Here is a 15,244-nt window from a genome sequence, read left to right as displayed (position 1 = left end):
GAAGGAAGGCACCTAGTTGACGTCGGCAACCTCATCGGTGGAGGAAGCCAAAAGTGGAGTAGGTCAAGGCTGACCGAACCACTCTAAATCTCTGGTTTGCGTTTATTTTCGAGCATTTTATCATTACTGCAAACCTCCCTCATCACTACTGCTCTCTGCGCTTTCACGAACAAGTTCTAAGTGCTGTTCTTCCAAATCTGCATTCAGACGTAAATTCATATTTTCATACATTAAAGTTTACGTTTACGTTTGATTCTGCAGAACTGTTTTCCGTGCTTTTACGAACGAGCTTCTTTGCAGTTTACGCTTACATTTTAATCCTATTAATAACTGCAATCTGTCCTCTACGATTTTACGAACGAGTTTCAACATTTAGACGTAAAACTGCAATCAGACGTAAATCGGCTTTCCTCGCTCAATCATCAGATTTCAGTTCACGTTTACATCTTGATTTCCACTGCATACTGCCTTCTGCGAGTATACAAACGAGTTTCAAAGTTTAGACGTAAATCTGCGTCTAGACGTAAAACTGCGTTTAGACGTAAATCTGCGTTTAGACGTAAAACTGCGTTTAGACGTAAAACTGCGTTTAGACGTAAATCTGCGTTTAGACGTAAAACTGCGTTTAGACGTAAATCTGCGTTTAGACGTAAATCTGCGTTTAGACGTAAATCTGCATTTAGACGTAAATCTGAGTTTAGACGCAAAACTGCGCTTAGACGTAAAACTGCGCTTAGACGCAAAACTGCGCTTAAACGCAATCTGCGCTTAGACGCAAACTGCACTTAGATACAAACTGAGAATTTGCTTTTGCATCATAATAGTCTTTGAACGAACGCAGCTTTTGGTTTTTAAATTATTGTAAGATTTCCGCTGCACTAATTCACCCCCCCCCCCCTCTTAGTGCTCTCGATCCTAACAATTGGTATCAGGGCAAGGTTAACTCTCTAAAGGATTAAAACCCAAGAGAGATGGCATACGCCGGAAACCAAGAGGGGCATTCGATTACACGTCCACCCATGTTCAGTGGAACGGACTACACTTACTGGAAGACCCGAATGAGGATCTTTCTTATTTCTATGGATTTTGAACTGTGGAACCTTGTTGAAAATGGATTTTCAAAATCTTCTCTTCCAATGATCGATTGGAACGATTTGGAGAAGAAGGCTTTCGCTCTTAATGCAAAGGCTATGAATGCCTTATTTTGCGCACTTGATAAAAACGAGTTTAATCGTGTTTCAACTTGCGAAACTGCTTTTGATATTTGGCACACACTTGAAGTGACCCACGAGGGCACAAGTAGAGTGAAAGAGTCAAAAATCAATCTGTTGCTGCATTCTTTTGAACTTTTCCGAATGAAACCGAGTGAAACCATTGGCGACATGTTTACCCGTTTCACGGATGTCGTCAACGGTCTAAAAGGACTCGGAAAGAGCTTTTCGGATTTTGAGCTTGTTAATAAGATACTAAGATCCCTTCCTAAGAGTTGGGATCCTAAAGTCACCGCTATTCAAGAGGCAAAAGATCTGCGAAATTTCCCTCTTGAAGAACTAATCGGGTCATTAATGACCTACGAAATGACCTGCAAAGCTCATGAAGAGCAAGAAGACATCCTTCCAAAGAACAGGAAGGATATGGCACTTAAAACTTCTGAATGCCACTTGAGAGAAAACTCAAGTGATGAGGATTGTGACGATGACTTGGCACTTTTGACAAGAAAGTTTAAGAAATTCTTCAAAAGAAACAAGTTTAAAAACGATGTGAAAAATAAAATTGAACCCAAGAAGGACCAAGTAATCTGCTACGAATGTAAAAAGCCGGGACACTACAAGAGTGATTGTCCCCAAGTCAAGAAAAGAACAACAAAGAAGAAGGCGCTCCAAGCAACATGGGATGATTCGAGCGCATCTGAGGAAGAGGAGTCCAACACCGAGCAAGTTGCTCATTACGCCTTTATGGCCATCGAAGAGGAGGTAACGGATTTATTAAATGCTGATTTATCTTTCGATGAATTATTAAATGCCTTCCATGATTTATTTGATGAATGCAAAGTTATAAATAGAAAATACAAGTTGCTAAAAAAGGTACATGATAATCTTACTTGTGAGTTTGATAAGTTAAAAGTCGAACATCATGATAGTTTAAATTCATGTATCAAATGTCATGATTTAGAAACTATACAAAAAGAAAACTTGCTACTTAAGGACACTTTGAAGAAATTCGAGGTTGGTAGCAAGTCATTAAACATGATCCTTACAAACAAGGGTCATGCTCCCAAAAGAAGTGGGATTGGATTTGTGAGGAGTCCTCACCGAAATCCAACTACCTTTGTAAAAGGCCCCATCTTACATGTTCAACACCAAACCAAGTGCAACTTTTGTTGCAAATCTGGACACAAGACACATTGTTGTCCATTCAAGAAAATAAGTCCAAACAAATTAATTTGGGTTCCTAAAAGAACCATGATAAACTCTATGCAACATGATAGAAAATGTAGATCTATTTATGAGGCACCCAAAAGCAAATGGGTTCCTAAAGATCATCCCTTCCTATAAAAACATTAAAAGTCTAGGCCGGAGCAAGAAATAATTTTCTGCTCCTTGACTCTCAATGGTCATAAACCAAGAATCAAAAAGGAACTCACAACGCTTAAGTAACAAGTGGAAGTTGTGAAATCACAAAAACGATACAACCTTATTAGAAACATATGATATCCTAATTCACATACTGTTGAATCTCGGATTTTGATGATGAAGTCAATTGTCATTTGTTATCTAATCTATGTGTTGAGATAAGTGTGCAGGATTAACTACGATGAGAGTAAGACAAGCAGCAGGAGTTGCGCCGGAGTCAAGATCATGATCACGTTGGGAGTTCGAGAGTTCGACGGAAGTTCGGACGGTCGTCGGAGGTTCAGAGAGAACAGATCCGAGAAGTCCAGAAGCTTGCCAAGCGAAGCTCGTCGGAACTCGCCAAGTGGATCGTCGCAAAGTCCAGGAGTATGCCGGATGTCCGCAGAAGGATCACCGAGGGTTATCGGTTGATCGACGGAAGTTGGCAGGAAACTCGCCGGAAGAAGCGATTGACGCATCGGAGCAAGCTGCAGAAGTTGTCTTAGAGATAATCGTAGTTAGCACGATGATTAAGCATGAAAATGGGAGGTGATCCCATTAGCTTAATCTTGGGGCAATTGGGCCCCTGAAAAGATTCAAAGTGGGTCGAATGGAGTGAACCATTCGGACCCTGATTGCACCAGGAGGTGCAACCGCCCCAGCCAGGAGGTGCAACCGCCTGGGCTGTGGAGTTGAGAGGTGCAACCGCCCCAGCCAGGAGGTGCAACCGCCTGGGCTGTGGGGCTGGGAGGTGCAACCGCCCCAGCCAGGAGGTGCAACCGCCTGGGCTGTGGGGCTGGGAGGTGCAACCGCCCCAGCCAGGAGGTGCAACCGCCAGGGCTGCACGGCTGGGAGGTGCAACCGCCCCAGCCAAGAGGTTGCACCGCCAGAGCTCAAGTTCCGAGCTCTGCCAGGCGATGCAACCACCAAGCTCAGTCTTCGAGCTTTGGCAGAGAGGTGCATCAGCCTGAGCTCAGTCTCGAGCTCTGCCAGGTGATGCATTCACCAAGCTCAGTCTTCGAGCTCTGGCAGAGAGGTGGATCAGCCTGAGCTCAGCTTGGAGCTCTGCCAGGTGATGCAACCACCGAGCTCTGTTTCGAGCTCTGCCAGGTGATGCAATCACCAAGCTCAGTCTTCGAGCTCTGCCAGGTGATGCAACCATCGAGCTCAGTCTTCGAGCTCTGGCAGAGAGAAGCAATCGGCAGAGCTCAGTCTTCGAGCTCTGCCAGGCGGTGCCACCTCTCCAGTCGAGAGGTGCAACCGCCTGATCCCAGAATTCTGGGATTTGATCGATTTGATCGTTTTGAGCTCGAATTTTGAATTGGGTTGGGGCCTATAAATACCCCACCCATTCAGCACTGAAAAGACACAGACCTATACCGAAATTGTGATCTTTTCTGTGATTCTAAAGAGCTCAAAAGTGTTGTAAAGCCTTTAAGTCTCCTCCTTCTGTTCTTCAAGTTTTCAATTGTAAAGTGAGGAGAGAAAGGTCTGTAAAGGTTGTCTCCTAAGCCTGTCAAAAGGAGAGAAACTGTAAGAGGGAAGTTTGGCCTTCGCCCATTGAAGGAAGGCACCTAGTTGACGTCGGCAACCTCATCGGTGGAGGAAGCCAAAAGTGGAGTAGGTCAAGGCTGACCGAACCACTCTAAATCTCTGGTTTGCGTTTATTTTCGAGCACTTTATCATTACTGCAAACCTCCCTCATCACTACTGCTCTCTGCGCTTTCACGAACAAGTTCTAAGTGCTGTTCTTCCAAATCTGCATTCAGACGTAAACTCGTATTTTCATACATTACAGTTTACGTTTACGTTTGATTCTGCAGAACTGTTTTCCGTGCTTTTACGAACGAGCTTCCTTGCAGTTTACGCTTACATTTTAATCCTATTAATAACTGCAATCTGTCCTCTACGATTTTACGAATGAGTTTCATAATTTAGACGTAAAACTGCATTCAGACGTAAATCGGCTTTCTTCGCTCAATCATCAGATTTCAGTTCACGTTTACGTCTTGGTTTGAACTGCATACTGTCTTCTGCGAGTATACAAACGAGTTTCAAAGTTTAGACGTAAATCTACATCTAACTGCGTTTAGACGTAAATCTGCGTTTAGACGTAAAACTGCGTTTAGACGTAAAACTGCGTTTAGACGTAAAACTGCGTTTAGACGTAAAACTGCATTTAGACGTAAATCTGCGTTTAGACGTAAAACTACGTTTAGACGTAAAACTGCGTTTAGACGTAAATCTGCGTTTAGACGTAAATATGCATTTAGACGTAAATCTGAGTTTAGACGCAAAACTGCGCTTAGACGCAAAACTGCGCTTAGACGCAATCTGCGCTTAGACGCAATCTGCGCTTAGACGCAAAACTGCGCTTAGATGCAATCTGCGCTTAGACGCAAACTGCACTTAGATACAAACTGAGAATTTGCTTTTGCATCATAATAGTTTTTGAACGAACGCAGCTTTTGGTTTTTAATTTATTATAAGATTTCCGCTGCACTAATTCACCCCCCCCCTCTTAGTGCTCTTGATCCTAACAATTGGTATCAGAGCGAGGTTAACTCTCTAAAGGATTAAAGCCCAAGAGAGATGGCATACGCCGGAAACCAAGAGGGGCATTCAATTACACGTCCACCCATGTTCAGTGGAACGGACTACACTTACTGGAAGACCCGAATGAGGATCTTTCTTATTTCTATGGATTTTGAATTGTGGAACCTTGTTGAAAATGGATTTTCAAAATCTTCTCTTCCAATGATCGATTGGAACGATTTGGAGAAGAAGGCTTTCGCTCTTAATGCAAAGGCTATGAATGCCTTATTTTGCGCTCTTGATAAAAACGAGTTTAATCGTGTTTCAACTTGCGAAACTGCTTTTGATATTTGGCACACACTTGAAGTGACCCACGAGGGCACAAGTAGAGTGAAAGAGTCAAAAATCAATCTGTTGCTGCATTCTTTTGAACTTTTCCGAATGAAACCGAGTGAAACCATTGGCGACATGTTTACCCGTTTCACGGATGTCGTCAACGGTCTAAAAGGACTCGGAAAGAGCTTTTCGGATTTTGAGCTTGTTAATAAGATACTAAGATCCCTTCCTAAGAGTTGGGATCCTAAAGTCACCGCCATTCAAGAGGCAAAAGATCTGCAAAATTTCCCTCTTGAAGAACTAATCGGGTCATTAATGACCTACGAAATGACCTGCAAAGCTCATGAAGAGCAAGAAGACATCCTTCCAAAGAACAGGAAGGATATGGCACTTAAAACTTCTGAATGCCACTTGAGAGAAAACTCAAGTGATGAGGATTGTGACGATGACTTGGCACTGCTGACAAGAAAGTTTAAAAAATTCTTCAAAAGAAACAAGTTTAAAAACGATGTGAAAAATAAATTTGAACCTAAGAAGGACCAAGTGATCTGCTATGAATGTAAAAAGCCAGGACATTACAAAAGTGATTGTCCCCAAGTCAAGAAAAGAACAACAAAGAAGAAGGCGCTCCAAGCAACATGGGATGATTCGAGCGCATCCGAGGAAGAAGAATCCAACACCGAGCAAGTTGCTCATTACGCCTTTATGGCCATCGAAGAGGAGGTAACGGATTTATTAAATGCTGATTTATCTTTCGATGAATTACTAAATGCCTTCCATGATTTATTTGATGAATGCAAAGTTATAAATAAGAAATACAAGTTGCTAAAAAAGCTACATGATAATCTTACTTGTGAGTTTGATAAGTTAAAAGTCGAACATCATGATAGTTTAAATTCATGTATCAAATGTCATGATGTAGAAACTATACAAAAAGAAAACTTGCTACTTAAGGACACCTTGAAGAAATTCGAGGTTGGTAGCAAGTCATTAAACATGATCCTTACAAACAAGGGTCATGCTCCCAAAAGAAGTGGGATTGGATTTGTGAGGAGTCCTCACCGAAATCCAACTACCTTTGTAAAAGGCCCCATCTTACACGTTCAACACCAAACCAAGTGCAACTTTTGTTGCAAATCTGGACACAAGACACATTGTTGTCCATTCAAGAAAATAAGTCCAAACAAATTGATTTGGGTTCCTAAAGGAACCATGATAAACTCTATGCAACATGATAGAAAATGTAGATCTATTTATGAGGCACCCAAAAGCAAATGGGTACCTAAACGTCATCCTTTCTTGTAGAAAACTAAACAATCGCAAGCTAGGAGCAAGAAATGGTACCTTGATAGTGGATGCTCAAGGCATATGACCGGAGATCCATCTCAATTCTCTAAGCTCTCTAGCATAGACGAAGGATATGTCACCTTCGGAGACAACAACAAGGGTAAAATCATTGGCAAAGGAACCATAGGTAACAAATCCAACCTCTCTATTGAAGATGTTTTACTAGTTGATGGTTTAAAACATAACCTCTTGAGCATTAGTCAATTATGTGATAAAGGATATATTATAAGATTTGAATCTAATGCCTGCATCATTGAAAAACCACACAAAAATGTATCTATGATTGCATTAAAACAAAACAACGTATACACTATTGACATCAATGACTTATGTGATGAAATGTGCTTTGCCGTTATGAATGAGGATGCTTGGCTATGGCATAGAAGATTAGGTCATGCTAGCATGAAACTAATCAATCAAGTATCATCTAGAGAACTTGTAAGAGGAATTCCTCATATCAAGTTCATCAAAGATAATGTATGTGATGCTTGCCAATTAGGTAAGCAAATTAGGGGTAGCTTCAAAGCTAAAAATCAAATAAGCACCTCTAGGCCCTTACAATTGATCCATATGGACTTGTTCGGACCAATCTCTACGTCGAGTCTAGGAGGTAGCAAATACGCCTTTGTCATTATTAATGACTACAGCAGATATACATGGACCTACTTCTTAAAACAAAAAAATGAATGCTTTAGACATTTTACCAAGTTTTGTAAACTTGTTCAAAATGAAAAGGAATCTATGATTTCGTCAATTAGAAGTGATCACGGTGGAGAATTTCAAAACCAAGACTTCCAAGAATTCTGTGAACTCAACGGATACAACCATAACTTCTCTACTCCAAGAAATCCTCAACAAAATGGGGTAGTAGAAAGAAAAAATCGAAATTTGCAAGAAATGGCAAGAACCATGTTGAATGAACATAGCCTACCCAAATATTTTTGGGCCGAAGCTGTAAACACTGCATGTTATATTTTAAATAGAGTCCTAGTAAGACCCTTACTCACCAAAACTCCTTATGAGTTATGGAATAACAAAAAACCCAATGTCTCATATTTTAAAGTCTTTGGGTGTAAGTGTTTTATCTTGAATGAAAAGGATAACTTAGGAAAATTCGATGCTAAATCTGATGAAGGAATCTTTCTTGGTTATTCTTCGGTTTCTAAAGCTTTTCGCATCTTCAATAAAAGAACCTTAATTATTGAAGAATCCATCCATGTTGTTTTCAATGAGATTTCAGAAATTAAGAAAAATGATCTTGATGATGATATTAATTTTGATTCCTTGAATTTAAACGAAACCCCGTCTCCAACTAGCAACTTGGTTGCATCCACTTCCAAAACATCCTTACCCAAGGATTGGAAGTATATAGATGCTCATCCTAAGGAGCTAATCCTAGGAGACACATCAAAGGGGGTTCAAACACGATCTTCTTTTAAAAACTTTTGTGCCAACGCCGCTTTTCTCTCCCAAATTGAACCCAAATGTGTTGATGAAGCCATGAAAGATGATTCATGGATTATCGCAATGCAAGATGAATTAAATCAATTTGAGAGAAATGAGGTGTGGACGCTTGTTCCTAGACCAAATGACCATTTAGTAATTGGTACTAAATGGGTCTTTAGAAACAAGCAAGATGAAAATGGTATCGTGGTTAGAAACAAGGCTAGATTAGTGGCCAAAGGTTTCAACCAAGAAGAAGGTATCGATTACGAAGAAACCTTCGCACCTGTGGCTCGATTGGAAGCCATAAGGATGCTCCTTGCCTACGCTAGTTGCAATAATTTTAAGTTATTTCAAATGGATGTTAAAAGCGCTTTTCTAAATGGTTTCATTTCCGAAGAAGTTTATGTTGAACAACCTCCTGGATTTGAAAATAATGGCTACCCTAATCATGTGTTTAGATTAACTAAAGCTCTCTATGGTTTAAAACAAGCCCCAAGGGCTTGGTATGAGAGACTTAGCTCTTTTCTCATTGAAAATAATTTCATAAAAGGCAAGGTTGATACTACATTGTTTATCAAAAATTTTGAAAATGATTTTCTCATTGTTCAGATTTATGTTGATGACATTATCTTTGGTTCTACAAATGAATCTCTTTGTAAATCCTTTGCGAAAACTATGAGTCATGAATTCGAAATGAGTCTAATGGGAGAGTTAACATTCTTCTTAGGCCTACAAATCAAACAACTAAGCAATGGCATCTTTATTAGTCAAACCAAATATGCTGTGAGTTTGCTAAAGAAGTTCAAAATGAATAACTCAAAAGCCATTGACACCCCTATGAGCACCTCCACTAAGTTAGAAATTGATGAGAATGGAGAAAGCTTCGATCAAAAAACCTATAGGGGTATGATAGGAAGTTTACTTTACCTCACTGCCACCAGACCAGACATCATGTTCAGTGTAGGACTTTGTGCTAGATTTCAATCAGACCCTAAGATATCTCATCTCAAAGCAGTCAAAAGAATACTCAGATATCTTAATGGAACTACCAATCTAGGATTATGGTACCCAAAATCAGAAAACTTTGAATTAACAGCCTATGCTGATGCGGACTTCGCTGGCTGTAAACTAGACAGAAAAAGCACATCAGGATCATGTCAATTTTTAGGACATGCCCTTGTATCCTGGTCATCTAAGAAACAAAACTCGGTTGCTCTATCAACAACCGAAGCTGAATACATTGCAGCAAGTGCATGCTGTGCACAAGTTGTATGGATGAAAAACACTTTAGAAGATTACAAAGTGAATCTTAAAGATATTCCCATTAAATGTGATAACACGAGTGCAATATGCTTAACTAAAAATCCTATACAACACTCAAGAACAAAACACATTGATATTAGACATCACTTTATACGAGATCATGTCACTAATCATGATGTAACCATAGAGTTTATTGATACCAAACATCAACTAGCTGATATCTTCACAAAACCCCTATGTGAAGAACAATTTGATTACATAAGAAGAGAATTAGGAATGTTGATGTGTCCAAATACTTGAGTTATTACTATTACATGCCTTGACAAACGCTTGATCAAATAACATGTTGCAAATTATGTGACAAATATTTTTAACCAAATGCATGTAAGAAGTTCATTTTTCGGGTTGTATGCTAAAAATGGGATGTTCCCGTACACTCTTATGAAAACTCCTTGGAAAATGACTTTCCTCCGTCAAGCAAAAACAATAAAGTGATATATGTGTCATGACTTCCTTTATATGCTTGATAATGCTATCATGCTTTTTGTTGATGACAAAGGGGGAGAAAAATATGAATTGATAAACACTATGTCATAGCTGAACTGCCATAATCATATCTATGTCATAGTTACAAATACTTGAGTGATGCTATAAACAATGTTATGCCATCCTTGCATCACCAAGAGATATGTGAACATGTACTATAGTTTGCATCATATCTTGATTTGATATTGTGAAGAAAATGCAAACTTACTAGAAAATCTCAAATGTGAGCATCATGTAAAAAGTCCTTCGTAGCTTTATATGATTACATGATGAATGGTTACAAACACAATCATACAAACTTGATGATGTATGTCATGCCTTGACATAATTCTTGAAGAGATACATCATGATAGGCATCATGATGGGAGCATTGATAAGTTTAACTGATCTAACTTATCAATACGTCACTTGAATTCTTAGGTCTTGAATTCAAGGTTGACTTATCTCAACTATGGCATATAGATAGGGGGAGTTAAGGATAACTCCTTTATCAATTGATTGTCATCATCAAAAAGGGGGAGATTGTTGAATCTCGGATTTTGATGATGAAGTCAATTGTCATTTGTTATCTAATCTATGTGTTGAGATAAGTGTGCAGGATTAACTACGATGAGAGTAAGACAAGCAGTAGGAGTTGCGCCGGAGTCAAGATCATGATCACGTTGGGAGTTCGAGAGTTCGACGGAAGTTCGGACGGTCGTCGGAGGTTCAGAGAGAACAGATCCGAGAAGTCCAGAAGCTTGCCAAGCGAAGCTCGTCGGAACTCGCCAAGTGGATCGTCGCAAAGTCCAGGAGTATGCCGGATGTCCGCAGAAGGATCACCGAGGGTTATCGGTTGATCGACGGAAGTTGGCAGGAAACTCGCCGGAAGAAGCGATTGACGCATCGGAGCAAGCTGCAGAAGTTGTCTTAGAGATAATCGTAGTTAGCACGATGATTAAGCATGAAAATGGGAGGTGATCCCATTAGCTTAATCTTGGGGCAATTGGGCCCCTGAAAAGATTCAAAGTGGGTCGAATGGAGTGAACCATTCGGACCCTGATTGCACCAGGAGGTGCAACCGCCCCAGCCAGGAGGTGCAACCGCCTGGGCTGTGGAGTTGAGAGGTGCAACCGCCCCAGCCAGGAGGTGCAACCGCCTGGGCTGTGGGGCTGGGAGGTGCAACCGCCCCAGCCAGGAGGTGCAACCGCCTGGGCTGTGGGGCTGGGAGGTGCAACCGCCCCAGCCAGGAGGTGCAACCGCCAGGGCTGCACGGCTGGGAGGTGCAACCGCCCCAGCCAAGAGGTTGCACCGCCAGAGCTCAAGTTCCGAGCTCTGCCAGGCGATGCAACCACCAAGCTCAGTCTTCGAGCTTTGGCAGAGAGGTGCATCAGCCTGAGCTCAGTCTCGAGCTCTGCCAGGTGATGCATTCACCAAGCTCAGTCTTCGAGCTCTGGCAGAGAGGTGGATCAGCCTGAGCTCAGCTTGGAGCTCTGCCAGGTGATGCAACCACCGAGCTCTGTTTCGAGCTCTGCCAGGTGATGCAATCACCAAGCTCAGTCTTCGAGCTCTGCCAGGTGATGCAACCATCGAGCTCAGTCTTCGAGCTCTGGCAGAGAGAAGCAATCGGCAGAGCTCAGTCTTCGAGCTCTGCCAGGCGGTGCCACCTCTCCAGTCGAGAGGTGCAACCGCCTGATCCCAGAATTCTGGGATTTGATCGATTTGATCGTTTTGAGCTCTAATTTTGAATTGGGTTGGGGCCTATAAATACCCCACCCATTCAGCACTGAAAAGACACAGACCTATACCGAAATTGTGATCTTTTCTGTGATTCTAAAGAGCTCAAAAGTGTTGTAAAGCCTTTAAGTCTCCTCCTTCTGTTCTTCAAGTTTTCAATTGTAAAGTGAGGAGAGAAAGGTCTGTAAAGGTTGTCTCCTAAGCCTGTCAAAAGGAGAGAAACTGTAAGAGGGAAGTTTGGCCTTCGCCCATTGAAGGAAGGCACCTAGTTGACGTCGGCAACCTCATCGGTGGAGGAAGCCAAAAGTGGAGTAGGTCAAGGCTGACCGAACCACTCTAAATCTCTGGTTTGCGTTTATTTTCGAGCACTTTATCATTACTGCAAACCTCCCTCATCACTACTGCTCTCTGCGCTTTCACGAACAAGTTCTAAGTGCTGTTCTTCCAAATCTGCATTCAGACGTAAACTCGTATTTTCATACATTACAGTTTACGTTTACGTTTGATTCTGCAGAACTGTTTTCCGTGCTTTTACGAACGAGCTTCCTTGCAGTTTACGCTTACATTTTAATCCTATTAATAACTGCAATCTGTCCTCTACGATTTTACGAATGAGTTTCAACATTTAGACGTAAAACTGCATTCAGACGTAAATCGGCTTTCTTCGCTCAATCATCAGATTTCAGTTCACGTTTACGTCTTGGTTTGAACTGCATACTGTCTTCTGCGAGTATACAAACGAGTTTCAAAGTTTAGACGTAAATCTGCGTCTAACTGCGTTTAGACGTAAATCTGTGTTTAGACGTAAAACTGCGTTTAGACGTAAAACTGCGTTTAGACGTAAAACTGCGTTTAGACGTAAATCTGCGTTTAGACGTAAAACTACGTTTAGACGTAAAACTGCGTTTAGACGTAAATCTGCGTTTAGACGTAAATCTGCATTTAGACGTAAATCTGAGTTTAGACGCAAAACTGCGCTTAGACGCAAAACTGCGCTTAGACGCAATCTGCGCTTAGACGCAATCTGCGCTTAGACGCAAAACTGCGCTTAGACGCAATCTGCGCTTAGACGCAAACTGCACTTAGATACAAACTGAGAATTTGCTTTTGCATCATAATAGTTTTTGAACGAACGCAGCTTTTGGTTTTTAATTTATTATAAGATTTCCGCTGCACTAATTCACCCCCCCCCTCTTAGTGCTCTTGATCCTAATACATACCCCCCTGATCTTCAAAACCCGTTCATCTACGAATTAATTCTTGTAGAAACTAAATATGTCATGATCTTAAAAGGGATACCAAACAAACATACGTATGCACGTTAAAAGATCTATCTTGATCGTACAAAGAGCTTCTTCCTTAAATAAAAACTCATACGAAATCATGTAACAAACATTAATTGCTCTGAAACTCTCCTCAAGGCAAAGACTCCCTAATCAAATCATCTTAGGTGCTCACCTGCTGCAGGCGGTGGCACCTCTCCAGCTGGCGGTGGCACCTCCAGCCATCACGGGTTGCCAGAGGTTGCACCGCTCCAGCCAGAGGTGCAACCGCCAGCAAGCTCTGCCCTTTAAAACCACACTAGGGCCGGCTAAGGAACCGACCCCAACTCACCCCCATTTCCTCCTCTACTCTTCCAAGTCTCCTCCATTCCCATTTCACTCCTCTAAGCCTTCCAAATACCTCCCATTTCGGAGCAAAACATCAAGAATCAAGAATCCTTCCTTCTCTTGAAGATTTCACAAAGGTACTCTCTAAGAAGCTCTTAAATTCTGTTTTGTTCTTCATTTACTTTAGCTCATCATCATCCCTCTAAACAGCAGTAGTAATGGGATCTAGAAGATCCTCAAGGGACAAGGGAAAGAGGAGAGTAGTAGAAGAGTTTGATCTCACTCTTTTTTATTCCAAAAACCATGCTGAAAAATTTCTCTCCTTCGAACTAAGAAGCATCAATAAGGGAAAATACGTAGATCTGAATGAACTAAGAGATGTAGAGACTATCCATTGGTTTGCAAACCTAAATCTACTTCCCATTTTGCAGATCAACGAACCCATTTATCCTAGACTAGTTAGATTGTTTTACAACAACATGCAAATAGATGATGAAGAAAGGATATCAACCTATCTCTTAGGACAACACATCTCAATCACTGATAGATTCATTTGTGATATGATAGGTATTCCCATGAAAAGCATAGGACTTTACTTTAAAGGATCATGGGATGAAAAAACTATTGAAACATCCTACGTTGAAGCCTTAGGAACAATCCTTGCCAATCCTAACATAGAATCTATTCCTAAAAGTTGTGAACATCTAATGCCCTTTAACACTAAGATACTTCATCATATCATGACTAGTATAATTCTTCCTAAGCAATACCATCATGATGAAGTGAGTCAATTGGAATTAGGAATTATGTACCTAATCATGAAAGAACGTGACATTTGTCTTGGCTATCTGATCCAACAAAACATGTTGGAATTATCTACGAAAGATATGATGCTCCCATATGGTGGAATTATTACTAGAATAATGAAAGCTTACGACATTCAAATACCACTAGAAGAAGAAGTAATGAAATCAGATAGATTCAGCATAATAAACAAAAATCTACTTCACCGACTAAGATGTCACTATAGAAACGGTAACTGGGTTAGAATGCCTAGAAGAACTGATCCCCCTCAGCCTGAACCTGAACCTGAACCAGAGCCGGAAACCCCAGTCTTTAGGAGTACCCACTCTCCTCCGATCTGTCCCTTTGAGGAAACACATCCGGTTGAGCAAACTCACACATCATCCATCGAAGATATCGGGATTCGGATGGACCGATTTGAACAAAGACAAGAACGGCTTGAACTTCGACAAGATCAAATCCTAACCGAGCTGCAGCAAATCCATCGACAATTTGACTCTTTACTTAGGCACTTTAATCTTCCACCTCATGAATAAGCTTGTATAAACATCTGATGTTTTTGATATGACATGTTGTAAACTCCTTATGTTATTCATGAAGGACTTTGTCTTTATGGTTACCTGATATGCTGTACATATGTTACCCTGATATGGTTATCTTTGTCTGTGTAAGCATATTTGCAAACATCTCTTGTTGTTTATCTCGGTTTTTGCACTGAAACTAAAAAGGTTTAAAAGCCTATGCCTTGAAAATATGAAGCAACATACCAATGTAAGTTGATAAGTCAGCAGTATGACATTGATATGGTTGCTATTGCTAATATGATTGCTATCATGCCATGTATCAAGATATCAAACAAAAATTTGCATCATACGAGCTGATATCTAACCATGTGATACAATGCTACACTTGCTGAAATAAAAATCCTGCTATGCAATATGATACAATGCTACACTTGCTGAAATAAAAATCCTGCTATGCAATATGATATAATGCTGCACTTGAAATAACTGTGTTACTACATCAAAA

Source organism: Musa acuminata, chromosome BXJ2-8, assembly GCF_036884655.1.
Source record: "Musa acuminata AAA Group cultivar baxijiao chromosome BXJ2-8, Cavendish_Baxijiao_AAA, whole genome shotgun sequence".
Taxonomy (NCBI): Eukaryota; Viridiplantae; Streptophyta; class Magnoliopsida; order Zingiberales; family Musaceae; genus Musa; species Musa acuminata.
Note: the sequence above shows the minus strand (reverse complement) of the source record.